At 46.5% G+C, this 27,983-nt stretch overlaps 1 long non-coding RNA gene across 1 annotated transcript; it reads left to right on the top strand.

The window, feature by feature from the left end:
* LOC139227804 (uncharacterized) lies at positions 1 to 27,891 on the top strand. Its single transcript, XR_011587471.1, has 3 exons — positions 1 to 93; positions 442 to 700; positions 25,927 to 27,891. It is a non-coding gene; the product is annotated as an uncharacterized lncRNA (long non-coding RNA).
* The last annotated feature ends 92 nt before the right edge of the window (positions 27,892 to 27,983 follow it).

The following is a 27,983-nucleotide window of genomic DNA, read 5'->3' as shown; positions in this document are numbered from 1 at the left end:
TTCTGCGTGGGAACCTGGAGGATGGGAGCGCGCTCCACAGTGCGGGAAGAGAAGGCCACCCACCGGAATCGCAGGCACCTCTGAGACCACCAGGTAAATTGCCTCCGACCGCAATTTCAGCCCCATCAATATTTTTCCACTTTGCCGTGATTGGTTTAATCTCGCCCTAGTCCTACTTTATGAACTTGCACTGCGGTTTGTTGTTGCTGTAATATTTTCCCCTATGTTCAAAGAGTGATTTTCACCTCTTCCTCGCTCACTTTATTTTGCTTTTGTTCATTTTCCATTTTTGTTTTATTTTCCTGTCGTGTTATAGCTGTGGCTATTGAATTCAGAGTTCAGAAAGGACTGTTTTCTCTTCCATTATTGACCACAAAATCATCGACAGACACCCTGGAATATTTACTGATATTCAAACATTTATTTGTCCGCTTTCCCCAGACGGCCTGGTGCTGCGGCAGGACATGATCATGCAGCAAACAGAGCCAGCATCAACCCACCATTACACATTGAAACATACAGCGATTTAAAACTCGGCAGGGTGGAGATTCCGCTAGTGATATCAGCCCGATTCAATTTGCCTGAATTAGGCCCCGTCCACAAGCTGGCCACGACCCCAGATCGAAATTGCAAGATTCCGCCAATTGTGCTGGTCCAGGAGGGCTCTTCACGTTGCGTTCATTTTGTTAGCCGCAAGTAGGCAAGTTTTAAAAGATTTTTCATATCAAGATATATTTAATTTTCTATGAAAGTGACTAATATACACCAATGAACCAATTAAATGTTCAATATTGTTTTTTTTAAAGTCATTGTCAGGTATTTTAAATCAGGTTACTCACAGGCAGGGAACTTGACATCGGATATTTTTGGTGACAAACCATTTTCAGTTGTATTGATCAACCAGGTTACCACTCTTAAATACATCAAAGAATACTTTATAAGGAAAAAAGTGAATGATTACGTTCTATTACGCTGCCCTATGGCACTGCTTCTTTGAAGATTTTGGCCGGAGTTTTTACGTTTGGACCCGTGGGAGGCAGGGGTGTCCGGTTGCGTGCAGAAAATCTGGAAGATCAGATTTCCCTGCAGGGCATGCAGCATCACAGATTGGTTCCCCGCCCAGAAGCCAACCTGATTGACAGGCTGATCTCCAACCTGGGAGGAAGGATTGGGGGTCATTTGTATGGTGGGGGGGATTGGGGGGGGGTGCACTGTTCTCTGACCTGGGGGGGAGAGGGGGTTATTTGTATGATTGGGGGGGAGTTGATGGTGGGGGTGCTTAGGGCACCATGAGGAAGCAATGCTGCTTGTCCCGGCACACTAGGATTGCTCCCAGAGGATGTCCTCACCTCGCTACAGTCTCTGGGAATCCCGAGGACCGGGAACCCCAGCCGCCCACAGTTAAAGCTTAAAGCAGATTAAATCAAGGCTTCCAGCATCATTATAATATTTTAAGTGCCAACCTGCCTCCTGGAAGTGGGATGGCTGCCTGCTCCATCCCGCCTCTGTTAAAACCGCAAGTGGGCGGGATTCAGATTGTTAACACTTTGACCTCCCACCGGACCCTAACCCCCCCTGTTTTGGGGGTTAAAATTCCCCCCTGTTATGTTTGTTATTAAGCACATTTATTTTAGTGGAAACTTGAACTGTAAACCAATGAATGCAATTTCAAGCACATTTTGGGTGCAATTTCCCAATTGTGGCCAAAGCAGAAACTCTACCCTATAAACCTGAGCCTATTCCCAGTAACTATCAGATCTATTATCCCAGTAAAATGATTACAGGCCTTTCACTGGAATCATTCACGCAATCAGTAAAATGTTTCAATGACCCTAAAGGCTCCCTTTAATATAATGGGTCTAGTGTTGGGCTCCAAAAACTTCATCACTTGATTTTGTGCAAATGTTTTAACCTGAACAAATAAATAAAGACAAACTTATTTCATGCTGGTACTTCTGAAATCGGTGTTTTCGATAGCTGCATAAATTCTAATACTTCACGATATTTTTAGACACAATAAAGTTATACATTGTGAAAGGGTATGTGGAAGCCTCCTTAACACTGATCAGAAAACAAATCAAAAGAAAATTTGCAATGAGCTAATCATGGAACCAATTCCAACTTCAGCTAGACTTTATCAATGCGCTAAGCATCCCTAACATCTAATTTGATTATGGAATGATTCTCATTTGACATTGTGGCTGAAACCATCAGACCACCTCCACTAACAGAAAGCGCTACACTTTTGGAGCTCAGCATTTCTTTAGCAAATGTCTTTCTTGGTGTCAGCTGTGAGTACATCTTTGTGTACAGTCGTTTGTCGGTTGGCTCCCATGTTTCAGAGATGTATAAAGCAAACACGATGGAGTATAAGTTATAATCATAGGGGTTGGAGAACAGTAATGAAAACTGGTGCACACCAAACCGATAGGACAGGATCCCAACACTGCCACGCGCTGCAGATTTGTTCTTGACAAAGATAGCCTCTCCTTTCCCCCCAGGGCTGATTATCGGTGGTGGTGGGCTGAACACATGACCACTGTAGTTATAAGTCCTATAAAAATAATGACATGCAGAGTATTAGAGGAATGGTTAAATTCCATTATTTCATGCATTTTAGTCAACTCCAAATGAAAATAGCTTGTCCATACAGTTAAATTTGCATAATATGAGTCTTCTCCAAACACCCTCCTTGAGATTTGTTTTAACTTTGAGTTGAAGGCCTGCTGATTGCAACTCAAACTAGATCCTGCCACTGCCTCCTTTCATATCAGACTCATTGAGGGTGACTTTAACTCTACCCGCCCAGCGGAAACCGGGCGGGTGGGCAGCTGAAATTTCCCAGGTGACTTACCCATCAGGAGGCCACCTGGAACTCAGTGTTCTGAATGTTAACCTGCTCCACTCAACAGGCAGCAAGGAGTCGGGCGTATTTCAGGCATCCTTCGGGTGCACGGCATAGCCCTGCGAAATGGGCCACTTTTCCACTCATTTTCCACAAGGAGGAACAATTTCTACCCCAATGTGTATCAATGGAAAAGAAATGGCAGTATAACTCAGGAGTCCAGTCCCAATATGAATACTCAGCTCACTAAAGCAAAGACAGAGACTATCTCGGGTGTGTTCCACTTTGAGATCAGAGTGGGTGCGATATAACTGCAGCCCAGTGCCAGACTGCATTTTAATAGTGCCGAAGTGATCCACTGAAAGCAGCGTTCAAGCTTTTTAAAGTTATGACAAAGTCCCAGCTGTTACACACATACTCGTACAAAAAATTAGTCACTTGGGAAGTGGAACTGAGTGCATGCACAGAGCTCCTTCATTGCAAAGCTCAGCTGGCAATGTCATTTGGGTCTGTTAGCCACATATTACATTATACAGGTGCCAGCTTATCAGTATTGTCAGCTTTAGTTGGACTCTGATTCTGACATGTAGGGGGTGAAATTGCCCTGCGCCCTGATTGGGGGCGGTAACCTGCTAGGGCCGGGACTTCCTGTGCTTCCCCGGCCACTAAATTCGGCTTCCTGCCCCTCAAAGGAAGTGGAGCGCATTCTCGCTCACTCTACTTCCTTTCGGGGTGGTTCCAGCGGCACTAACAAGGCGAGATGTTCAGCGCTATGTGGATGCTCCAGAGGGGCTAACAGGCCTCTCAAAAAGGATCAATTTCGCCCCCATAATGTCTTACAATATGATTACCATTTTTTATCAAATATAAGCCACGCTTCTAAATACAACAGATAATTTTCAATTTTCGTTAAGACTTTATGTATAAGTTATTAATAATAGTTTTTTCAGGTGGGAGAGGTGTCATCTATAAGCGGCTTTTGACTATTTGTTAATACATCAAGGGGGAGAAATTCTTGAATTTTAAAATTTTGAAAATTTAGCGCCAGTTGCAAAGGAATCTTAGCTTCTAAATTGGGCTTTAGCACTCCAGGAAGGGGTGGTAAATCAAACGCTAATGACCTCAGTGGGGTGCTAACACCAGAGCGCTACCCAGTTTTAGCGGACTTGCATTCAGCAATCATCCTTCACGGATTCATTCCAGCTCTTAAAGGCGAGGTCATATCAAGCTGCAGCTGCTCATTTTCAGGAGTGCTGCATCTGAAGGAGACCTGAGAGGATCCGGAAGAACTTTTTGCTATTGGTGCTGCTAATCCAGCTATAAGTGAGAGATGGCCCACAATCTGAGGGAGTAGCAGAGGACAGGCAGGGGTCAACCTCAGCTCCAACAGCTGTTTGACCTGGAGGAGTGAGTGCTGTGACTGGGCAGCAGGTGTGGGCGCTGGGACATCAACCCCACTGGGGGCAACAACGGTATATTCGTCCCCTCTCCTTTTCTCATCCCACTTCCCTCTCACATCGGAAGGCTTTATCACTTTCCAGCTCCTGATTCTGTCTGCCTTCCTTACTCCATTCCTGTCCCCTGTCCTCACCTTTAACGCGAGTCTTGTGCCATTTATGCTTTCAGATAATCAGCAAACAGATGACCAGCCTGTACCTGAGCACCCCCATGATAGTGATGAAGGAGAAGAGGGGGATGACTGAAGCACCGCATCATTGCATCTCTCACTCGCAGGCACCAGCTCAGAGACTGGCACTACGCGGTCGTTAGAGGTTACCTTAGTAGAGGGACCTGCACTGCGTGATGCACTAGGTTGGAGCGGGCTGCAGCAAAGCCAAAGGGGAAAGGGTAGCTCGGGAGCCAGCTCTCCAGAGGGACAGTTCGCGGTGAGTTCTGCTGCACAGAGCTCAGATGAGGCCCTCGATGAGGAGGCGTTCACAAGAAGCGTGATGGCCATGCACTCAGAGATGATAGGTGCAATGGTCATGCACTCGGAGATGATAGGTGCAATGGCAAGGGTGCCTGAGAGCCTCTCGGTGATAGTAAATAGCATGAAGCAGTCCATCTGCAACATTGCACAGAGCTCTGCGCACACTATGGAGCCCATGATTGCCAGTGTGCAGACGATGGTGGACTTCCAGAGACCGTGGGGATCCAGACCTCATGACGCGTGTCATGGGCGATGTGGAAGCTTCCATTGCAGCACAGGCAGAAGCAACGTAATGTCCTAATGCTGCAAAGCAGAGCATGGTTGGTGGCATCGAGTCTCAGACTGCTCTCATGCAGTCTCAGCTGCATGCCACACAAGCTCTGACTGCTGCCATTACCGCTGGGTGCACCACAGTCCACCAGGGATCTCACGGTGTCGCAGCAGGCCATCAATCTGAGCTCCAGCAGATTGGGAGGGATGCTGAGGTGCTGCCCCGGGGAAGTGGCACTGGGTCAGTGGAGCAGGAACCTACTGTCCTCTCTCAGGTCAACAACATTCCTGATCCCACCACTGCCACTCCACCATTGCACTTGTTGCTGTCTGTCACCCAGCTAGCCCAGACTGCAGCCGCCCAGCCTGAGGTGGTGCAGTCTACAGCCGGGCCTTCCAGGCCCAGAGCTGGTCGAGAGCATCCTGCACGGCCATCTGTAGTCTCTGGCCCTGACACACAGCAGCCTTTCACCAGCCGTGCTGCAGCCACAGGGGACACACTGCGGAGGAGCTCTAAAACAGGTAAAGCCCGTGGTAAAAGGGGATATAGGTATCAGGTGATTTGTAAATTTAATTGTTGTTTATAATTGTGGTGAATGTTCTGAGATAAATTTTAATTGGAATGTTGCATATTTGGTGGTGTCTTTCATTTCAGTTTGGGGCTGTGGTGTGGAAGGGGAAATTGATGTGCTGATGGGGACATACAGAGCAACTGGGAAGTGGCTGGAATTCATTGGAACCGAAGTCTGATGAGACGGTCGCGGATAGCCTTGCAGAATGCCGATTGAGTGGCTGCCTCCTCCATCGCTGCTGTTGCTCCTCCTACTCCTCATCTTCCTCCTCCTGAGTTGGTGGAGCTATGCCTGATGGCAATGGCTGTGCCCTCATGACCACAAGTTGTGCAGCATGCAGCAGATAACAAAAAGGGACACCCACTCAGCCGAGTACTGGAGGACTCCTCCCGAATGGTCAAGGCATAGGAACCATTGCTTGACCACTCCGATGGTCTGCTCAATGATGTTTCTGGTGGTAACATAGCTCTCATTTTATGAGTGCTGGGCACGAGTGTTGGAGTAGCGGAGGGGAGTAATGAGCCAGGTGGAGAGTGGATAGCCCTCGTCTCCAACCAGCCAGCCGTGAGCTTGATCTGGTGGCTGGAACAGAGCTGGCACACCGGTCTGGCACAGGATGAAGGCATCGTGGCTATTGCCAGGATAGCGGACAATGTCGGTGAGACTTCGGCATGTGTGGTCGCACACCAATGCACATTCAGTGAGTGGTAGTCTTTGCAGTTATGTTCGATCTCAGGATTGATATGTGGTGCCCGCATAGCACCGTGGATGCAGTCTGTGGCGTCCTGCACCATAGGGAAGCCCGCTATCCTGGCAAAGTCACAAGCACGCTCCAGCTGCTTCTCTCTGGTCATGGGGAAGGAAATATAGTCTCTCCTTCTGTAGAGAGCATCTGTGACCTTGCAGATGCAGCAATGGATGACAAACTGGGAGATGTTGGAGATATCTCTTGTTGCACACTGGAAGGATCGGCTGACGTAGAAATTGAGCATGATGGTAACCTTGACTGCCACTGAGAGAGCTGTCTTCACCGTGGTCTGAGGCTCCAGGTCTGGTTACAAGAGGTGGCAGAGCTCTGTGATCTCGTCCTTGCTGAAATGCAGCCTCGAACACACTGTTCCTCAGTGAAATTGATGCAGGCAAACTGCTGCCGGATTACCCTGGGAGGGTAAGGTCTTCTGTTGAGAGCCCTGTTGACCACATTTTGCTGTTTTTCTCTTTGCCTAAGCTGCCTCTGATGGTGACGTCAGAGTGCAGGGTCCAGTGCCAGCACAGCGCCCATGAAACTATATAAATGTTGGACTTTCATAATCTGCCCTCAGTGAAAGTCACGAATCTTTAACAGGCAGAACACTCCTTGAACTGGAAATCGCTGAAATCTGTCACGACGGCTGTCTGCCTATGTGGCAATTAGCAGCAACCATTATTGACCGACTAAAACATTATCCGATGCTGACGTCTTTAAATAGCGCTCCTCGAGCTGACTCCCAACTGAAACACGACAACTGAAGCTGTGTTGTCGGTGCCATGCGGTAAAACAGTGGGGGAGCGCAATTTATCTTCCGGGGCAGTAATGGGGCGCCATGCACGGTGATAAAGTCAGCATCACCAGATGTAGCCGAGTGGTGTGCTACGTGTTAACAGTGCCACAAAAACCCTGCCCAATTTAGCGGGAGGCGCTGTTCTCACTGCACCCGGGTGAAAACTCATTTGTGCCCCATTAGCGCCCCCCAGGGGTACTAACGGGAGGTGCAAAGTACCTCCCCCTAAACATCTTCCTTACAGTTTATTGATTGTTGAACATAAAACAGCAGCAACTCAGAATTGAAGAGGTAGGGAACATACATATGTGTTCAAAATTATAGGTTTTGATACAATGAATTGGAAAAAAACTATTTCCGCTGGTTGGTGAGAGGAAATTTAAGAATTCTTTTATGCATACAGTTGTTAGGACATGGAATGGAAACAGTGGTAGAAGCAGAATCCATAATAGATTATAAAATGTATTAGAAAAGTAATTTGTGTACATATTTCCAATTTACAAAACCTTACTTCCTATTGTCACGTTTTGGCCATAGTTTTCCCACTATAAATTCCTGCGTCCATCATGCGACTATCAGGATGGTAGAAGGTGAACTAGGTGGATGTTGTTTTTTCTCTCAGCAGGGAATAAAGAAAGAATAAAGAAAGAAAGTGCGGGAGACTGATGCCTGGGCGGCTGACAGTGGTTGGGAGCAAGCAGTATATCTCCGCTCAGTCTGATTCCGAGGCAGATGAAGAAAGTAATAAAATGCAGAAGAAAGGGGAAGGGAATGCAAAAATACCCCATTAAAACAACTTGTTGTATAACAGTAGTTTTCTGATCAGTGGCTCACCCAGAGGATAGCACCCCACGTTGCATTATGGGGACTATAGAGTTAGGATTAAAGTTACGGCAAGAATTTCCCACAAAGTCCAACAGCCCATCACCCGACACCCACCCCAAACAAACACAAACACAGCAACAATAGCACATGACCACAAAGGAGAAGAGAGCCATGTTTATTGGGACTGGAGTTTAGGATGTAATCTGAACTCTGTATCTTTGTGTTAGCTCCCTGTTGGATAAATAGAGCTTGGACACTGCCTCCAATGGCTCCGTTTGGAACTGATCCGTGCTGTTTAATCCTGTCTGTCCTGTTAGCTGATGTGAGCGGGACGGGCACCAGGAGCACTATATCTGTGCTAGTGATCCAGGGTTAGCAGCATCCCAGGTCACTATCCAGCAGCCCGTGCCCAAATCTGTGTGTTTAGTAAGGACAGACTCAAATCCAGTTGTGATACCCCCCAGACTGAATAGTCTGCTGACATTCGCAGACTAGGCTTACAAATGAAGAGGGGTCTGAGGCTACAGGTGAATCTGTACCCCAGCGTGACTCAGTACCTTCAGAAGACAAAATCGCAGCTGGGGTGGCGGGGGGGCTGTTTCATCATACTGCAGGAGGAATCAGAGTGTTGGCTTGTTTGAGGGAGTGTGAGATCGACCTACCGGAGAAACTGTAAGCATATTTTGCTGGATTTTCGGTTTTGATGTTTTTGGGACGATAATGGTGGCGGGGCAAGAAAGTTAGCGCCCGGGAATAGTTTGCGCCTCAGTAGGTAAGTTTGGGCAGCTGGGCCCTGCGTCAGGGGGTGCAGCACTAAGGGAGGCGTTGTACACCTCTCTTGGGCGCTAGCGTGGGAAACTCCCGAGCTAAAGTGCCGGGCCGGGAGCGATTTGAGAGACGCCTGGGGGGGGGGGGGGGGGTGGGTGCGGGGGAGTGGGAGGAAAAACAAACAAAAAAACCAAAAGCATTCCCAAAACATGCGAACGAGTCGGGCAGGAGTTGAAATTCGAGTTGGTGTCATAACCACAGGCGTTGCACACCGGACGCAGCTCCTCCGGACGGTGCTGCTCTGCGCCATTGTTAAACCAGACTGGAGGATCGCTGCGGGGCGCTGGAGGCTGGCCGCCCGGCCAAAACACCTCACCATCTCCATTGCCGCCGCTCCGGGGCAAAAAACGGAGCAGGGAAGGCCTGAAAATCCATTTCCAAAAGGTGATTAGTTCCTGCAGTTTTTATTCACATCCTAATGTACTACTAATATTAAAAAGGTATTTAGCCATGTCTTTCCCTGTTGGATTCTCCGCACCTCACCAACCCCAGCTGTGAGGCAAGGTATCACGGCCTGCTCCTGTCCCTCGGTTCGTGAGAAAGTCCATCTTATGCCAACCCTAATTCAACAACAACAACAATTTGCATCTATATAGCGCCATTAAAGTAGAAAAATGCCCCAAAGCGCGTCACAGGAGAGTTATCAGATAAAATCTGCCACAAGAAGATATTAGGAGAAGTAACTCGAACCTTGGTCAAAAAAGTAACTTTTAAGGAGTGATTTCAAGGAGGAGAGAGATAGAGACACGGGGAGGTTTAGGGAGGGGATTCCAGGGCTTGGGGCCAAGGCAGATGAAGGCATGGCCGCCAATGGTGGAGCGATGAAAATCAGGGATGTGCAGGAGGCCAGCATTGGAGGAGTGCAGAGATTTCAGAGGGTTGTAGGGCTGGAGGAGGTTACAGAGATAGGGAGGGGCGAGGCCCTGGAGGGATTTGAGGATGAGAATTTTAAAATCGAGGCATTGCTGGACTGGGAGCCAATGTAGGTCTGCGAGCACAGGGGTGATGGGTGAGCGGGACTCGGTGCGAGTTAGGCTGTGGGCAGTAAAGTTTTGAATTAACTCATTTACGGAGGGTGGAAGATGGAAGGCCAACCAGGAGAGCATTGAAACAGTCGAGTCTGGAGGTAACAAAGGCATGGATGGGCAGCAGATGGGCTGAGGCGGGTGGAGACCATTGCGCCCTGCACTGGCTTTAATATAAAATTAATACAAACTGCTGCCGACATTTACATGCTGACACGTGCGATCGGAAAAGGAGAAAGCAGTGTACTGTCTTCAAATACTTACGCAGTCTCGGACAGCATTTTACCTTTGCTGTTGTTCTCGATTTGAACTTCAACAGTTCTCTCAGCATAATGTTCCCCTGCTGTGTCTGCCCCATAGGATGCCATCCTGGAACAATAGGTCAAAGGAGATTCATTCAACACAATGAATGAACAAATAGAAATGGCAACTTTTGCAACAATCAAAAATAAATAATATTTGTTTAACATACTCATAAATGCCGTAACTTGTCTGCCCTTTGCTCCTTCTGTTCTCTGTGTTCACAAGCTTTGTTATTTTTGGTCTCGGCTTAAATAGTACCAGTGGAGGAGCTCCCAGACATCAAATTCTCCTCTCTGTCAAGCTGATAAAAACAGAAATTCCTGCGGAGTATTGGATCTTGCTAACTATGTTTCTAATTTCTCCCTAAATTCTGTTTCTATTAGCATAGAGCATGGGCCAGAATCTCAGTGTGTTCCCCATTTACACAGGACATTGAGAACTTGTTTTGTTCCAAGCCAAACAGATCAGTCATTTGTGCAATTTTGACCTGAAGTAAAAAGAAACAACGCAAGAGAGTGTAAAATTTCACTGGAGCCTTGCGATCAGACGAGGACAGTCTTCGAGAAACAATGTAGTCATCTGTCAGAGAAAGGTTTCGCGTAACTTCAAGTTTCTTAAAAATGTGACACTCCATAAACTTAAAATGAGTTTTTCAGACCCATAACCTTTGTTTAGCAGTCTATATGCTGACAAAACCCCAGTTACTCCAAGTCCAAAAAGGCCTAACTTTTAATGGAGTATTTCACAGCGATAATACTGCGGAAAAGCACAAGTTTTCATCAGTTTCACTGATTGCGGTCAGTTTCAAAGGGCTGGTATTTCGCCGTTATAATCCGGCCCAATGAATCATGGAATGATATAGCGCAGAACAACAACTTGTATTTATATAGTGCCTTTAATGAAGTAAAACATCCCAAGGTGCCTGACAGGAGCGTTACCAAACAACATTTTAAACCGAGCCACGAAAGAATTTATGAGGATAGATGACCAAAAACGTGTTCAAAGAGTTGGTTTTAAGGAGCATCTTAAAGGAGGAAAGCGAGGAAGCGAGGTGGAGAGGTTTATGGATGGAATTCCAGAGCTTAGGACCTCGCCAGTTAAAGACAGGGCCGCCACTGGTATAGCAATTAAAATTGGGGATGCTCAACAGGCCTGAAATGGAGGAAGGCAGATATTTCGGAGGATGTTAGGGCTGGAATAGGTCACAGAGATAAGGAGGGAGGAGGTTATGAAGGCACGGCTGCCAATGGTGGAGCGATGAAAATCAGGGATGCGCAGGAGGTCAGGATTGGAGGAGTACAGAGATGTTGGAGGGTTATTGGGCTGGAGGAGGTTACAGAGATAGGGAAGGACGAGGCCCTGGAGGGATTTGAAAACAAGGATAAGAATTTTAAAATCAAGGCATTGCCGGACTGTGAGCCAAGGTAGGTCAGCGAGCACAGGGGTGATGGGTGAACAGGACTCGGTGCGAGTTAGGATATGGGCAGTAAAGTTTTGGATGAACTCATTTACGGAGGGTGGAAGATGGAAGGCCGGACAGGAGAGCATTGAAACAGTCGAGTCTGGAGGTAACAAAGGCATGGATGGGCAGCAGATGGGCTGTGGCGGGGGGAGTCGGGCGGTGTTAGAGGTCGAAGTAGGCGGCGTGCTGCCTTTACATTGGAAAGCACCTGCCCGGGCCGGGTGCCTCTATCTGGTGCATAGTGCTATGCCATGCCCTCCCACTCAGTGGCATACCCCATTCACACTCCAGAATGCAGAGGCACCATTGCGCCCTGCGCTGGCTTTAATATAAAATGAATACAAAATGCTGCCGACATTTACATGCTGACACGTGCGATTGGAAAAGGAGAAAGCAGTGTACCGTCTTCAAATACTTACGCAGTCTCGGACAGCATTTTACCTTTGCTGTTGTTCTCGATATGAACTTCAACAGTTCTCTCAGTGTAATGTTCCCATGCTGTGTCTTCCACATGGGATGCCATCCTGGAACAACAGGTCAAAGGAGATTCATTCAACACAATGAATGAACAAATAGAAATGGCAACTTTAGCAACAATCAAAAATCATCGTCATAGGCAGTCCCTCGGAATCGAGGAAGACTTGCTTCCACTCTAAAAATGAATCCTTGGGTGACTGAATAGTCCAATACAAGAATTAAAATCTCTGTCACAGGTGGGACAGACAGTCGTTGAGGGTAAGGGAGGGTGGGACTGGTTTGCCACACGCTCTTACCGCTGCCTGCGCTGGATTTCTGCATGCTCTCGCCGATGAGACTCGAGGTGCTCAGCGCCCTCACGGATGCACTTCCTTCACTTAGGGCTGTCTTTTGCCAGCGACTCCCAGGTGTCAGTGGGGATGTTGCACTTTGTCAGGAAGGCTTTGAGGGTGCCCTTGCAACATTTCCTCTGCCCACCTTTGGCTCGTTTGCTGTGAAGGAGTTCCAAGTAGAGCACTTGCTTTCGGAGTCTCGTGTCTGCAATGCGAACAGTGTGGCCTGCCCAGCGGAGCTGATCGAGTGTGGTCAGTACTTCAATGCTGGGGATGTTGGCCTGGTCGAGGACGCTAGTCAAAAATAAATAATATTTGTTTAACATACTCATAAATGCTGTAACCTTTCTGCCGTCAGGGCTACCCTATTTCTTCTGTTCTCTGTGTTCACAAGCTTTGCTACTTTTGGTCTCGGCTTAAATACTACCAGTGAAAGATTACCCAGACATCAAATTCTCTCTGTCAAGCTGATAAAAACAGAAACTCCTATGGAGTATGGGATCTTGCTAACTATGTTTCTAATTTCTCCCGAAATTCTGCTTCTATTAGCATTGAGCATGGGCCAGAATCTCAGTGTGTTCCCCATTAACACAGGACATTGAGAACTTGTTTTGTTCCAAGCCAAACAGATCAGTCATTTGTGCAATTTTGAACTGAAGTAAAAAGAAACAACGCAAGAGAGTGTAAAATTTCACTGGAGCCCTGCGATCAGACGAGGACAGTCTTCGAGAAACAATGTAGTCATTTGTCAGAGAAAGGTTTCGCTTAACTAATGGGAGAGCTGTCAATAATGGGAAAATCTTCGGTATGAGAGCTTCAGGCGTGAAGCAGGTACTTGAGACACTAACTCAGAGGTCCGGAATTTAATGTCAGTGGCACAGCAAAGGCGATCCTCCCTGGCACCAAAGAAAGCTGCCCACACAGACCTCACCATCTCTGTGGCGAGAAGTTTGCCTTTTTCAACTGATTTGAGTGTAATATAATGGGGAATCCCAAGAGTGCTCTGCTGTGACCTCAACAAGCTGTCGAAGCAGCCCCTCACAATACAGAATTCTCACAGACAGCAAACCAGGAAGTAAAGAAGCTCGTTTAATTCAGAATTTAAAAAAATGTTACAGAGAGCAAAACAAAGATTGGGGCTCTCACATGGAGAAAAGATAAATCTGAAATAAATGTGAAGAAACCTTACAAAAATATAATTTTTTTTCAAGTTTCTTAAAAATTGTAATTTTTATCTTAATGAAGAAATTTGACACTCCACAAAATTAAAATGAGTTTTTCAGGCCTATAACCTTTGTATGGCAGTCTATATGCTGTTAAAACCCCTGTTACTCCTAATCCAAAAAGGCCTAACTTTTAATGGGGTATTTCACAGCGATATTACCACGGAATAGCCCAGGTTTTCGTCCGTTTTACTGATTTCACTGATTACGGTCAGTTTCAAAGGGCTAATAACAGCGAATGTTGATATTTCACCGTTATTGTCCGTTGCAAATTCCAGTCCAATGAATCATGGAATGATCTTGCGCACAACAACAATAACAACAACAACTTGTATTTATATAGTGCCTTTAACGAAGTAAAACATCCCAAGGTGCTTCACAGGGGCGTTACCAAACAAAATTTGACACCGAGCCAAGTAAGGAGTTATTAGGACAGATGACCAAAAGCTTGTTCAAAGAGGTAGGTTTTATGGAGCATCTGAAAGGAGGAGAGAGGAAGTGAGGTGGAGAGGTTTAAGGATGGAATTCCAGAGCTTAGGACCTCGGCAGCTGAAGGCAGGGCCACCAATGGTATAGCAATAAAATTGGGGATGCTCAAGAGGCCTGAAGTGGAGGAGTGCAGATATTTCGGAGGATTGTAGGGTTGTAGCGAGGTCAGGAAGGCACGACTGCCAATGGTGGAGCAATGAAATTCAGGGATGCACATCAGGCCAGCATTGGAGGGTTGTAGGGCTGGAGCAGGTTACAGAGATAGGGAGCGGCAAGGCCCTGGAGGGATTTGAAAACAAGGATTAAAAATGTTAAATTCTCATTGTAGATTAACCGGGAGCCATTGTAGGTCAGCAAGCACAAGAGTGATAGGTCATCAGAATTTGGTGCGCGTTAGGACACAGGCAGCAGAGTTTTGGATGACCTCATGTTTACGGAGGGTAGAATGTGGGAGGCCGGCCAGGAGCGTGTTGGGATTGTTCAGTCTAGAGGTAACAGAGTCATGGATGAGTGTTTCAGCAGCAGATGAGCTGAGGAAGGGGTGGAGTTGGACAATGTTACAGAGGTGGAAATATTCAGATTTAGTGCTGGCACGCAGATGTGGTGGGAAGCTCATTTCGGGGTCAAGTATGACACCAAGGTTGAAAATAAGAAGATTCATTCAACCCAGTTTTTTGAACTCTACTTTTCCAGCCCTCCTAAAATGCCGGCTTAACTTTGAGTTTTCAGTTTTGATGAAGGGTCCACACCCAAAACATGAACTTGTCCTTCCTTGTTACAGATGCTGGCTGATCTGCTGTGTATTTGCAGCATGATCCGGCAGATTAGGAATAGAATTACACAGTACAGGGACTTGGTGGCTGACCCTCTGCCATCGATTGCAACATGGAGGAGAGAGAGAGAGTGTGTGCTGTGCTGGGAGGTGGGGCTGTGAAGCACCAGAGACAAGAATCAGAATGAAGAGTCTCCACCAAGGCACTCTCACACTTTCTGATGACCAGCCAAGCACAGCAATCACAGCGACCAGTGAGTGGGTCACCCAGTCTGCCCTGTTAACCTCATGAGGAGTGAGCCAGCAGAGACCAGCATGAGATCAAACAGAAAATAAACTCAAGTTACACATAATTTATTCAGCTGTTGAAGAAATTCAGTTCAAAAGTGCCAATCTGACTATATCCTTCAAAGAATAATATTAAAGGGAGTGAGGAAAGAACAAGGACATGAGATTAGAGTAGATAGCAATGGAGTTCCGGGTAAGAGACTGGAGGCAAAAATCCAAAAGTGTGAAACTTTAGTTTGCTGTTATTGGGGACTATTGGTCCTTTCTGGCTGATGATGGAAGATGGGCTTGCTTGCCTCGTGACCAGCTAGCTCTGAAATTGTACCTGTGAGCTTCCTGCCCTGTGAGCTTCGGTTACACACTGAGCACTAATGTTACACACTGAGCATTACTGTTACACACTGAGCACTACCGTTACACACTGGGCACTACCATTACACATTGAGCACTACCGTTATCCACTGGGCACCACCGTTACACACTGGGCACTAATGTTACACACTGGGCAACACCTTTACCCACTGGGCACTATCGTTACACACGGAGCCATCAGAGATAATGGGAAGAAAGCTTCAATAGTTAAAAAATAATGACAGTATTCTGAAAGCACTTTAATTGTTCCCCTTGAAGCAAAGAAGACTAAGAGGAGATTTGTAGAGGTGTTTAAAATCATGAAGGCTGAACAGTCAATAACCAGAGGACACAGATTTAAGGGGATTGGTAAAAGAACCAGAGGCGACATGAGGAATAACATGCAGTTAGGATTTGGAATGCATTGCCTGATAGGGCGGTGGATACAGATTCAATAGCAGCCTTCAAAAGGAAACTGGATAGATACTTGAAGAAGAAAAAATTGCAGGGATATGGGGAAAGAGCGAGGGAGTGGGACCAATGGATTGTTCTTCGAACGAGCCGGTGCAGACTCGATGGGCCGAATGGCCTCCTTCTGTGCTGTCTGTTCTATGAGTCTATGATTCTAATTTTACTTCCCTGAAATGCGTCCAGCATGACTACCTTGATTGCTGGTGAAATCACATGCGAAATGTAGGGGATGTAAAGAAGATGTCTCCGCTTGTAGGGATTCCAAAACTAGGGGCCATAAATATACGATAGTCACTAATAAATTCTAGGAAAAATTCAGGCGAAACGTCTCTACTCAGAGAGTGGTGAGAATGTGGAACTCACTATGGAGCTAGATAAACACATGAGGAAGAAAGTAATAGAAGGATATGTTGATAGGGTGTGATGGAGTAAGGTGAGAGGAGGCTCATGTGGAGCATGAACACCAGCATAGATTAGTTGTGCCGAATGCTGCCAAAGCCCAGCGGGTCAGTCAGCACCAACGGGTTAACCCTGTGTTACTACCACACCCGACGTTGACTGGCCAGCCACTCATGCCCAACATTCTTATTTCAGCTTCCCAGCTTTTGCTGTTTTTGTTTAAATTATTTTTATATCTCTTGGTTATTTCTGCGCAAAGTTCATGGAAATAGCACAAAATATGTTTCTAATACAAGCAGAATTTGTGAACAAATTAGACACAATTTTAGCAAGGCTCAAGTGCGTATATAGTCCGCAGGAGCGCCTTTTTAATCAACCTGATATGGAGGAGAATTTAATGTCGGGCTGCTCCTTTGCGTTTCCACTTAAGCACAACCCAAAAATAGTGTAAAGATTTTGAACACAGAGAACAGAAGAAGCTTGCTTTCCCCAATCAAAGATAAACCACATACATTTAAGAGGACGTGGGTGAAATTATTTACTGCTAAAGTTTGCATTGCCACATATTTATTTGTGGTTTTATCGTGTTGAATGAACTGCTTTTGTCTACTTATTATAGGGTGACAGCAATAATTGTAAAAGTGATTGCAACTAGCCTTTGATAAAGGCATTGGGATTGAAATCCGTAACATCAGCCGCTTCCATTGCCTCGTGGAAGCTGCGTAAGTATTACAGAAGGTGACACAGTTTTCTCCTCTTCTGAGCATGTGTGACAGACAAATAAATATTCCAAGATGTTTTTGGTAATTTTATACTGAACCTGTACCAAGCACAATGATGTTGCAGAATATTGGAGCGTGAACGTGGTATATCATTGGGGTGGGGGGGAGGGGCGTGTGAGGGTATGGAACCATCCCTATATCTTGGGCTGGCATCATTTCAAGGCATCTGCTCAATGGGGAATAAAGTAGAAAGTACTCCCATTTATATAGCATCTTTCATGACATCAGGACATCCCAACATGCTTTACAGTCAATTAAGTACTTTTGAAGTCACTGTTGCAATATTTGAAACACGGCAGCCAATTTGAGCACAGGAAGGTCTCACAAATGTGATAATGATCAGCTAATCTGTTTTAGTGATGTTGGTTGAAGGATATATGTTCGTCAGGACACTGGCTAGAACTCCCCCACTCTTCTTCAAATAATGCCATGAGATCTTTTACATCCACCTGAGAGGGCAGACGGGGCCTCGGTTTAACATCTCATCCGAAAGACTGCACCTCCGACAGTGCAATGCTCCCTCAGTGTTGTACTGGAGTGTCAGCTTAGATTATGTGCTCAAGTCTCTGGTGAAAACCAATGCCAGCGTCATGCCCAGGGTTAGTCTCCCTGATCTCAGGCAGACTTTACAGATAAATCCATGTTCAGACTATGGAGCTAATTCATATTTCTCGTTGACGCTTGCCTTTTGCCCATGTAACACGATGAATAATGGCATGTTCTGAATTATATGCAGAGGGTAGGGCAGTTTGTTAAGAGGATATGGAACGATTCTATTGTTAGCGATTCCATGCTTGAGTTGATTCCCATCGTTGCCGAATTGCAGCGTGGATATGTCACTGATTGGATTATTATGCATTTGCACAAACACACACAAAAGTGGCTAATGCAGCTGTAAGGGAGCTGCTCTCGTGCAAATGCTCGTGACAGTGGGGGTAATCCTGACATTGGGCGATAGTGTAAAATGGCGATTATCGATTAGGCCGTCCGTTATGTATCTCTCCCGATTGTCATTTCCAGTGACTTCAATAGTGATAATGTAAAACCCACGGCTGAATCAATATTGCCTGGTTTACACGATCAAATCTCAGAATTACCCCCAAGAACTCTAAGCGTGTAGAACACAGGCAGTTTAAGAAATGGGCTCTGGCTGCAGACTCAACTGCTCCACAATATAAATGGGGAGACAGCGAGCACCATTCTACTGCAATCACTGAAAAGAAGAAAGACTTTAGAAAAAATTAGACTATTGTTGGTAGTTTAATCTGTAATAGCAGAAGCAGCAAGCTGCACAGATCAGCACAGGATCAAAGAAAAGGGTGAAGGAGGAAAGGGTGTCAGTGTCAGCATTTGTGCACTGTTTTTCATGCTCTCCTGGTAACGTTACTTTCAGTGCAGCTATTTTTGCATTGCAGGATTTGTTAAAATGCACAACAGTCAAAAAGAGCCAGTCAGAAAACCACTGCAAAAGTTGCTGAGTTGCTTATTCCTGAGCTAATGAGCATGTTAAACAGTTTAAGGCGGGCATTTTCCTTTGGTCCAGTTGTGATTTAAGAAGCATCAAAGGACGGCAGGATTCCATCGTGGCTATGAGGTCTAGTATCTCCTCAGCCTTTCAATCCATGAAGGAGAGCATCGAAAGGAGTGTTGAGAGGATGGATAGGGGCTGCTAGGGCATCACTACACACCTTCACTCTTTTCTCGTGCAAATCAAAGTCTAGAGACGCAGTGCCATGAAAGTGGCATTGGCTCTCTGGGAGAGGCTTATGCTGCACTTTCTCAGGGTGACACCATACCTGCTCCCCTGCCAGACTCTGGCCAAGTGCCTCTGTGGTTCCACACAGCCAGCTGGCCCAGACTGCCCTGGCCAAGACCAGACCCAGCAGTCTGCAGCCAGGCACTCAAGGCGCACCATGGCTATCCCAAGTGGCCTCAGTGGTGGATCAGCAACAGTTCACCTCCCAGGCTCCTGCAACAGGGGAACCACCCCGTAGGAACACTTGGGCCCCTGTTTTCACCATTAATGGGCACCGATTCTTTTGGCACCCAGCGAATGTTTTTTTTGCGTAGATGGTCATTTTAATTTTCATCAAAGTTTTGGCGCCAGCTCCGACTATCAGCTTCAAAAGCCAGATATTTTGGCCACTGGTGTACCTAAAAAAGTGAATTTGTGCCATTTCTGAGATTAAGGCCATTTTCCCATCACTGATTTTTTTTAAAACGCCGCACAAAGACATTCAAGCCCGTTTGGAAAAAGCCTACCTTCACTTAATGAAATGGGTGCTGGTCCGCTTCTATCCCTGGCCAAAGGTCTGCCATGCTTATCTGAGCAAATAACTGCAGGTAAAAATAAACCAGGTGAAATAAAACTTACAGATGAGCCTTTTCCATGGATGAGCAAACTGCAGGCAAATTCAAAACAATCTTCCAGAACAGTCTTTTCCCTCAAAGTCCAAACTCCAGACAAATTTCAAAAGATACTTCCAGGCACATCAAAACATTCAGAAGGGCAGCAGCAGCCACGTTCATGGCACCATGGGTGGCTCGGCTGCGCAGGAGGGCAGGAAAAAGAGTGGGAGAGCTATAGTGGTAGGGGACTCTATTGTAAGGGGAATAGATAAGCGTTTCTGCGGCCTCAAACGAGACTCCAGGATGGTATGTTGCCTCCCTGGTGCAAGGGTCGACTGCAGGGCATTCTGGAGGGGGAGGTTGAACAGCCAGTTGTCGCGGTGCATATTGGTACCAACAATATAGGTAAAAAGCGGGGTGAGGTCCTACAAGCTGAATTTAGGGAGGTAGGAGTTAAATTAAAAAGTAGGACTTCAAAGGTAGTAATCTCAGGATTGCTACCAGTGCCACGTGCTAGTCAGAGTAGAAATAGCAGAATAGTTAGGATGAATACATAGCTTGAGGAATGGTGCAAGAGGGAGGGATTCAAATTCCTGAGACATTGGAACCGGTTCTGGGGGAGGTGGGACCAGTGCAAACCGGACGTTCTGCACCTGGGCAGGACTGGAGCCGATGTCCTAGGGGAGTGTTTGCTAGTGCTGTTGGGGAGGATTTAAACTAATAGGGCAGGGGGATGGGAACCTATGCAGAGAGACAGAGGGAAGTAAAATGGGGTCAGAAGCAAAAGGTATAAAGGCGAAAAGTAGAAATGGAGGGCAGATAATCAAAGGCAAAAATCAAAAAGGGCCACATTACAACATAACTCTAAAAGGACAAAGAGTGTTAAAAAAACAGGCCTGAAGGCTCTGTGTCTCAATGCGAGGAGCTTTCATAATAAGGTGGATGAATTAATTGTCCAGATAGCTGTTAACGGATTTAATGTAATAGGGATTACAGAGGCATGGCTCCAGGGTGACCAAGGCTGGGAACTCAACATCCAAGGCTATTCAATATTCAGGAAAGATAGACTGAAAGGAAAAGGAAATGGAGTAGCGTTGCTGGTTAAAGAGGAGATTAATGCAATAGTAAAGAAGGACATTAGCGTGGATGAGGTGGAATCTGTATGGGGTAGAGCTGCGGAACACCAAAGGGCAGAAAACGCTAGTGGGAGTTGTGTACAGACAACCAAACAGTCATAGTGAGGTTGGGGATGGCATCAAACAGGAAGTTAGGGATGCGTGCAATAAAGGTGACTTTATCATGGGTGACTTTAATCTACATATAGATTGGGCTAAACAAACTGGTAGCAATATGGTGGAGGAGGATTTCCTGGAGTGTATTGGGGATGGTTTTCTAGACCAATATGTCGAGGAACCAACTAGATGGCTGGCCATCCTAGACTGGGTGATGTGTAATGAGAAAGGACTAGTTAGCAATCTTGTTGTGCGAGGCCCCTTGGGGAAGAGTGGCCATAATATTGTAGAATTCTTTATTAAGATGGAGAGTGAAACAGTTAATTCAGAGACTAGAGTCCTGAACTTAAAGAAAGGTAACTTCGGTATGTGACGTGAATTGGCTAGGATAGACTGGCGAATGATACTTCAAGGGTTGGCAGTGGATAGGCAATGGCAAACATTTAAAGATCACATGGATGAACTTCAACAATTGTATATCCCTGTCTGGCGTAAAAATAAAACGGGGAAGGTGGCTCAACCGTGGCTTACAAGGGAAATTAGGGATAGTGTTAAATCCAAGGAAGAGACTAGTGGGGTAGCACAAGGTTCCGTGCTGGGACCCCAGCTATTTACAATATACATTAATGATTTAGACGAAGGAATTGAATGTAATATCTCCAAGTTTGCACATGACACTAAGCTGGGTGGCAGTGTGAGGAGGATGCTAAGAAGCTGCAGGGTGACTTGGACAGGTTAGGTGAGTGGGCAAATACATGGCTGATGCAGTATAATGTAGATAAATGTGAGGTTGTCCACTTTGGTGGTAAAAACAGGAAGGCAGATTATTATCTGAATGGTGATAGGAGGCAAGTTCTGAAATTGATCTTTATATTTCACCGGTATGGTGATACAACCTACCAGAGGAATTTTCTCTCCCGAGTAGCCTCGCAGCTCTATCTTGGATTTCTCCAGTTGGAAATCACGCAATTTGTCGAGATACAGCAACTCCGGTACTACACTCACGGATGCACCCGTGTCAGTTTCCATTTGTATCTTGAATCCCGCAATATCTATGTGGATTTTATGCTTTCCGAATCGCTGTCCGATAACTTCGTGCTCCTGATGACGTGTAACTCTAACATCTCCTCGTCCTGTTGTTCTTCCATGCTATGTAGTCTCTTGGGATTTCTACTCATAGCTTTGAACCCTGGACTCATAGCTTTAAAAACTGGTTTACCCTTCAGTCAGCATGCCTTCGCAAGATGCCCAGTCTTTCTACAGAAGAAACACTCTGCCTTCACGTATGGACAACTTTGAGCAATGTGTTGTCCCAGGCACCTACAGCATGACTTCGACGCTCTGTTAGAATTTCCAGTTTCTGAGACTTTGGGCCCCCCCACCATCTTTTACCTTGAACCAGCAGGTGATTTACCTCGGTTGACTGACGACCGTAATTATTATTTAATTATCGGGAATATTGTTCGCTGTCTGACAAGCAATCTCAAAAGTCAAGTCATCTGTCATCAATAACTTCCTTCTGATCGCATCATTTTTCACCCCACAAAGAAAATTATCCCATAATGCTTGGTTTTGAAAGTTTCCAAAATTACAGTGCATCAATAGCTTTTTTAATGCTACGATGTAATCACTGATACATCCATCAGCCTTTTGATTCTGAATCCCGAAACTATAGCTTTTAGCAATTTCTAATGGTGTGCGGTTGTAGTGCTGCTCCACCTTCGTTAAAATCTCTTTAAGCGTTGTGTCTTTTGGCTCATCAGGCACAAGCAGATTTACAAGGGTTTCGTATCATGTCAGACCCATCTCCAATAAGAAGATCGCTTCTGGACTGCACTATCTGGAACTTTGATTATGATATTTGCAGTGAAATACATTTCTTTCCGATCCACATACGCTTTAAAATGTTCCCAGTCGTGTCTATATTCCCCCAAATGTCCGATTACATCTGCCATTTTAATCTCTAGCTGTTCACAATGTGTGCTGTATTTTACCTCGGATTTTGTAGCTTTTTTCCAAAGACAGAAACTTCCAAAGTCTCTCTGTCGGCTGGCTGAATCCTTCACCAACAAAATTAAGCTTTAAGTCATCCGAAAAATCCTATCTCGCCGCCAAATGTGATATATTCACAGAGCACAGCACTGTGGACATCTTGTACCAGTGAAACATCAAAGATTTTGTGCAGGCACCAGACTGGTGCAAATTATAAAGGTTGGCCTACCTGAAAACCATTCTCTTTAATTAGCGCTCCACAAGCGGCCAGCCGAGTTGACGCCTCCTGTCACATCCGGAGTGTTAACGAGAGACTGCGCACTTTATGTCTTCATGATCTGTGAGGCGCTAGAGGCCCAGGTGGTAAGTGTAGTGTATGAATAAAGAGTCTGACCAGATACTGTGAGCTCAAAGTAAAGTGTGACCTTAGTCTTTTCTTGCAGGTCTCTAGAGTGCCTCTCCAGCCTGTGAGGTCTCCTTAAGTATAGATGCTCCCAAGGGATTGTGGGATCCCTTGGGACTCCATGGGGATGAGCCCTCTGGTGGTTAAACAAGGTATTTACAGCTTTACATATATAACAACACTCCCCCCCACCCCCAAAGTCAATAGTGTAACTATTTACAATGTGAGTCGATCTGGGGCCTTTCTTTCCCTGGTTGATCGTCTCGGTGCAAATGCTGGTTTTGATGAGTTGCTTGTTGGGCCCTCACTGGGCTACTGTGCAGCTAGCCTTGCTGGGCTGCCTGGTGTGGTGAGTCCTGCTGGGCTGCTGCAGGTGATGGGTTCTGCTTCATGGTCAACCGCTGTGTCGGTTGCCACTGGTGTGTGTTGGGGGGTCAAAAAAGATAGGGTCTAACATGGGTTGCTCTGGATAGTCTGTGAATCTGAGTTTGGTTTGGTCCAAGTGTTTCCTGTAGATAAGTCCATTTGAAAGTTTGACCCGAAACACCCTACTCCCCTCTTTGGCCACAACAGTGCCGGGAAGCCACTTGGGACCTTGTCGATAATTCAACACAAATACAGGATCATTAATCTCAATTTCACGTGACACATTTGTGCTATCATGATATGTACTTTGTTGAAGCCGCCTGCTCTCTACCTGTTCATATAGATCAAGGGGGACGAATGAGAGCCTTGTCTTAAGTGCCCTTTTCATGAGCAGTTCAGCGGGTGGAATCCCCGTGAACGAGTGGGGTCTTGTGCAGTAACTAAGCAGAACCCGGGATAGGCGAGTCTGCAGTGAGCCTTCAGTTACCCTCGTTCAGCTCTGCTTGATAATTTGCACTGCTTTCTCTGCCTGACCATTGGATGCTGGTTTGAACCGGGCAGATGTGACATGTTTGATCCCATGGCGGCTCATGATCTTGTTGAACTCAGCACTGGTGAAGCACGGTATGGCGGCCCGTTGTCACTCACAAGAACATCAGGCAGGCCGTACATGGCAAACATGGCCCGTAGGCTTTCAGTGGTGGCAGCGGACGTGCTTGCCGACATTATCTCACATTCAATCCATTTGGAGTACGCACCTACAACCACGAGGAACATTTTCCCAAGAATGGGCTTGCATAGTCAACATGGACCCGAGACCACGGTTTGGAGGGCCAAGACCATAAATTTAGTGGTGCCTCCCTGGGTGCATTGCTTAACTGTGAACATGTTACATTTATGCACGCAGGGCTCTAAGTCAGCATCGATACCGGGCCACTACACGTGGGATCTGGCTATTGCTTTCATCATTACAATGCCTGGGTGAGTACTGTGGAGATCAGTAATGAAAGTGTCCCTGCCTTTTTTTGGTACCACGACCCGATTACCCCACAGATGGCAGTCTGCCTGTATAGACATTTCATCTTTGCGCCGCTGGTACGGCTTTATTTCTTCCTGCATTTCTAATGGGACACTGGACCAGTTCCCGTGAAGCACACAGTTTTTCACTAAGGACAGTAAGGGGTCCTGGCTCATCCAGGTTCAAATCTATCAGGCGGTAACAGGTGATCGCTCACTCTCAAATGCTTCCATTACCATAACTAAATCTGCGGGCTATGCCATTTCCACCCCCGTGGTGGGCAATGGCAGCCTACTGAGAGCATCGGCACAGTTTTCTGTGCCTGGCCTTTGGCGAATGGCGTAGCTGTATGCGGACAATGTGAGCGCCCATCTCTGGATGCGGGTCGATGCATTCGTATTTATCCCCTTACTTTCAGAAAAGAGGGATATCAGTCACTTATGGTAAGTTTCCAATTCAAATTTGAGCCCAAACAGATATTGATGCATTTTCTTTACCCCATAAGCACACACTAATGCTTCTTTTTCAATCATGCTGTAGGCCCTATCAGCCTTAAACAGACTTCTGGATGCATAAGCAACCAGTTGCAATTTCCCAGATTCATTAGCTTGTTGCAAAACACACCCGACACCATGTGACGATGCATCACATGCTAGTACCAAACGCTTATATGGATCATACAAGACAAGCAATTTGTTTGAGCATAACAGTTTTCTAGCTTTTACAAAGGCATTTTCTTGGCTTTTACCCCATACCCATTCATCTCCTTTACACAGTAAAGCATACAGTGGTTCTAACAGTGTGCTGAGACCCGGTAAGAAGTTACCAAAGTAGTTCAGGAGTCCGAGAAACAACTGCAGCTCCGTTACGTTCTGTGGCCTCAGTGCATTCTCGATTGCCTCCGTCTTCGAATCGGTGGGTCTGATGCCGTCCGCCACGATTCTTCTCCCCAGGAACTCCACTTCAGGCACCAGGAAAATGCACTTCGAGCATTTTAACCTGAGCCCCATGCGATTAAGCCGACTAAGAGGCAGGAAGAATGTTCCTGTTGCTGGGGAGTTCCAGAACCAGGGGTCACAGTCTAAGAATAAGGGGTAAGCCATTTAGGACCGAGATGAGGAGGAACTTCTTCACTCAGAGAGTGGTTAACCTGTGGAATTCTCGACCGCAGAAAGTTGTTGAGGCCAGTTCGTTAGATATATTCAAAAGGGAGCTAGATATGGCCCTTACAGCCAAAAGGATCAAGGGGTATGGAGAGAAAGCAGGAAAGGGGTACTGAGATTGAATGAACTGCCATTATCTTATTGAATGGCAGTGCAGGCTTGAAGGGCCAAATGGCCTGCTCCTGCACCTAATTTCTATGTTTCTATGTTTCCTCCAGGTTCTGCAGAAGCTCGACAGTGTCCCAACCTGTAACCAAGATGTCGTCCTGGAAGACCATGGTGTGCGGGACCGACTTCAGTAATTTTCCATGTTTCTCTAAAATATCGCCATGGCTGATCGAATCCCAAACGGGCATTTATTGTAAATGAAGAGACCTTTGTGCATGTTGATGCAGGTGAGGCCTTTCGATGATTCCTCCAGCTCCTGCATCATGTAGGCCGAGGTCAAGTCCAGCTTCGTGAATGTCTTTCCTCCCGCCAGCATTGCAAAAAAGGTCATCTGTTTTTGGTAGTGGGTATTGATCCTGCAGGAAGAAACGATTGATAGTTACTTTGTAATCACCACAGATTCTGACGGTGCTGTCCCCCTTGAGGACTGGAGCAATCATACTGGCCCACTCAATGAATTTGATCGGCGAAATGATGCCCTCTCGTTGCAGCCGATCCAGCTCGATCTCCACCCTCTCTCTCATCATGTACGGTACTGCTCTCGCCTTGTGATGGATGGGTCACGCCCCCGGAATTAGGTGGATCTGCACTTTTGCTCCTTGGAACTTCCCGATGCCTGGTTCGAACAGCGAGGGGAACTTGTTTAGGAACTGGGCACACAAAGTGTCGTCGACAGGCGAGAGCGCTCGGACATTGTCCCAGTTGCAGCGTATCTTTCCCAGCCAGCGCCTGCCGAGCAGTGTGGGGCCATCGCCCGGTACCACCCAGACTGGTAACTTGTGCACCGCTCCATCGTAGAAGACCTTTACAGTAGCACTGCCAATTACGGGAATCAGTTACTTTGTGTAAGTTCTCGGTTTAGTGCGAATGGGAGTCAGGACTGGCCTTGAGGCCTTGCTGCACCACAATTTATCGAAAGTCTTTTTGCTAATAATGGACTGGCTCGCACCCATGTCCAGCTCCATGGAAACAGGGAGTCCATTTAATTCAACCCTCAGCATTATCGGGGGACACTTTGTGGTAAATGTGTGCACCCCATATATATCTGCCTCCTCGGTCTGAGGCTCTGGTTTGTCGTGATCCGCCGTGGATCTGTCCTCCTCTGCAACATGGTGGTTTGCAGGATTAGCAGGGTTTGCAGCTCACCTGCACGTACGTTGGAGGTTTCCCATTGTTCCACAGCCCTTGCAAATGTATCCTTTGAAGCGGCATGAATGGAAACGATGATCACCCTCGCAGCGCCAACAAGGTGTTAATGGCCTTGCATTCATCACCCTTGATGGTGGACTCTGAGACATCTGCGGACGTGCAACTGCAGGCATGTGAGGCCTGCCCTGTACATTACGATTCGAAAACAACATTACTTTGTTTACAGTACTTGTAGCAGCACTCGTGTGCTGAGAGATTTGCTTGGTATTGTCACTGGTAGCGATGATTGCCTGGGCTATCGCTATGGCTTTACTCCAGGTTGGGGTCTCAACAGTCTAAAATTTGTGAAGTATTACTTCATGGCCAATGCCATGTAGAAAGAAGACCCTGAGCATGTGCTCCAAATGTCCTTCAAATTCACAATGTCCTACAAGGCGTCTTAGCTTGGCGACATTGCTCACCATTTCCTGGCCTTCAGACCTCTTGCACGTGTAGAACCGGTACCTTGCCATCAGAACACGTTCCTTCGGGTTAAGATGCTCCCGGACCAGTGTGCACAAATCATCATACAATTTCTCTGTGGGTTTTGCTGGAGCAAGCAGATTTTTCATGAGGCCATACATTGGTGCCCCGCAAACAGTGAGGAGAATCGCCCTTCGTTTGGCAGCTTTCGCTTCTCCTTCCAGCTTGTTGGCCACGACGTATTAGTCGATTCGCTCCACGAAGGTTTCCCAATCAGCTCCCTCCAAAAATGTCTCCATGATGCCCACTGTTCTCTGCATCATTGCGGTGCAGTTCGATATCTGTATCTCGTCGCCAGTTGTAGTGTATGAATAAAGAGTCTGACCTGATACTGTGAGCTCAAAGTAAAGTGTGATCTCAGTCTTTTATTGCAGGTCTCCAGAGTGCCTCTCCAGCCTGTGAGGCCTCCTTAAGTACAGGTGCTCCCAAGGGATTG

Source organism: Pristiophorus japonicus, chromosome 17 (assembly GCF_044704955.1).
Source record: "Pristiophorus japonicus isolate sPriJap1 chromosome 17, sPriJap1.hap1, whole genome shotgun sequence".
NCBI lineage: Eukaryota > Metazoa > Chordata > Chondrichthyes > Pristiophoridae > Pristiophorus > Pristiophorus japonicus.
The sequence above is the reverse complement of the archived record's forward strand: the minus strand, read 5'-3'. Positions and strand labels throughout refer to the sequence as shown.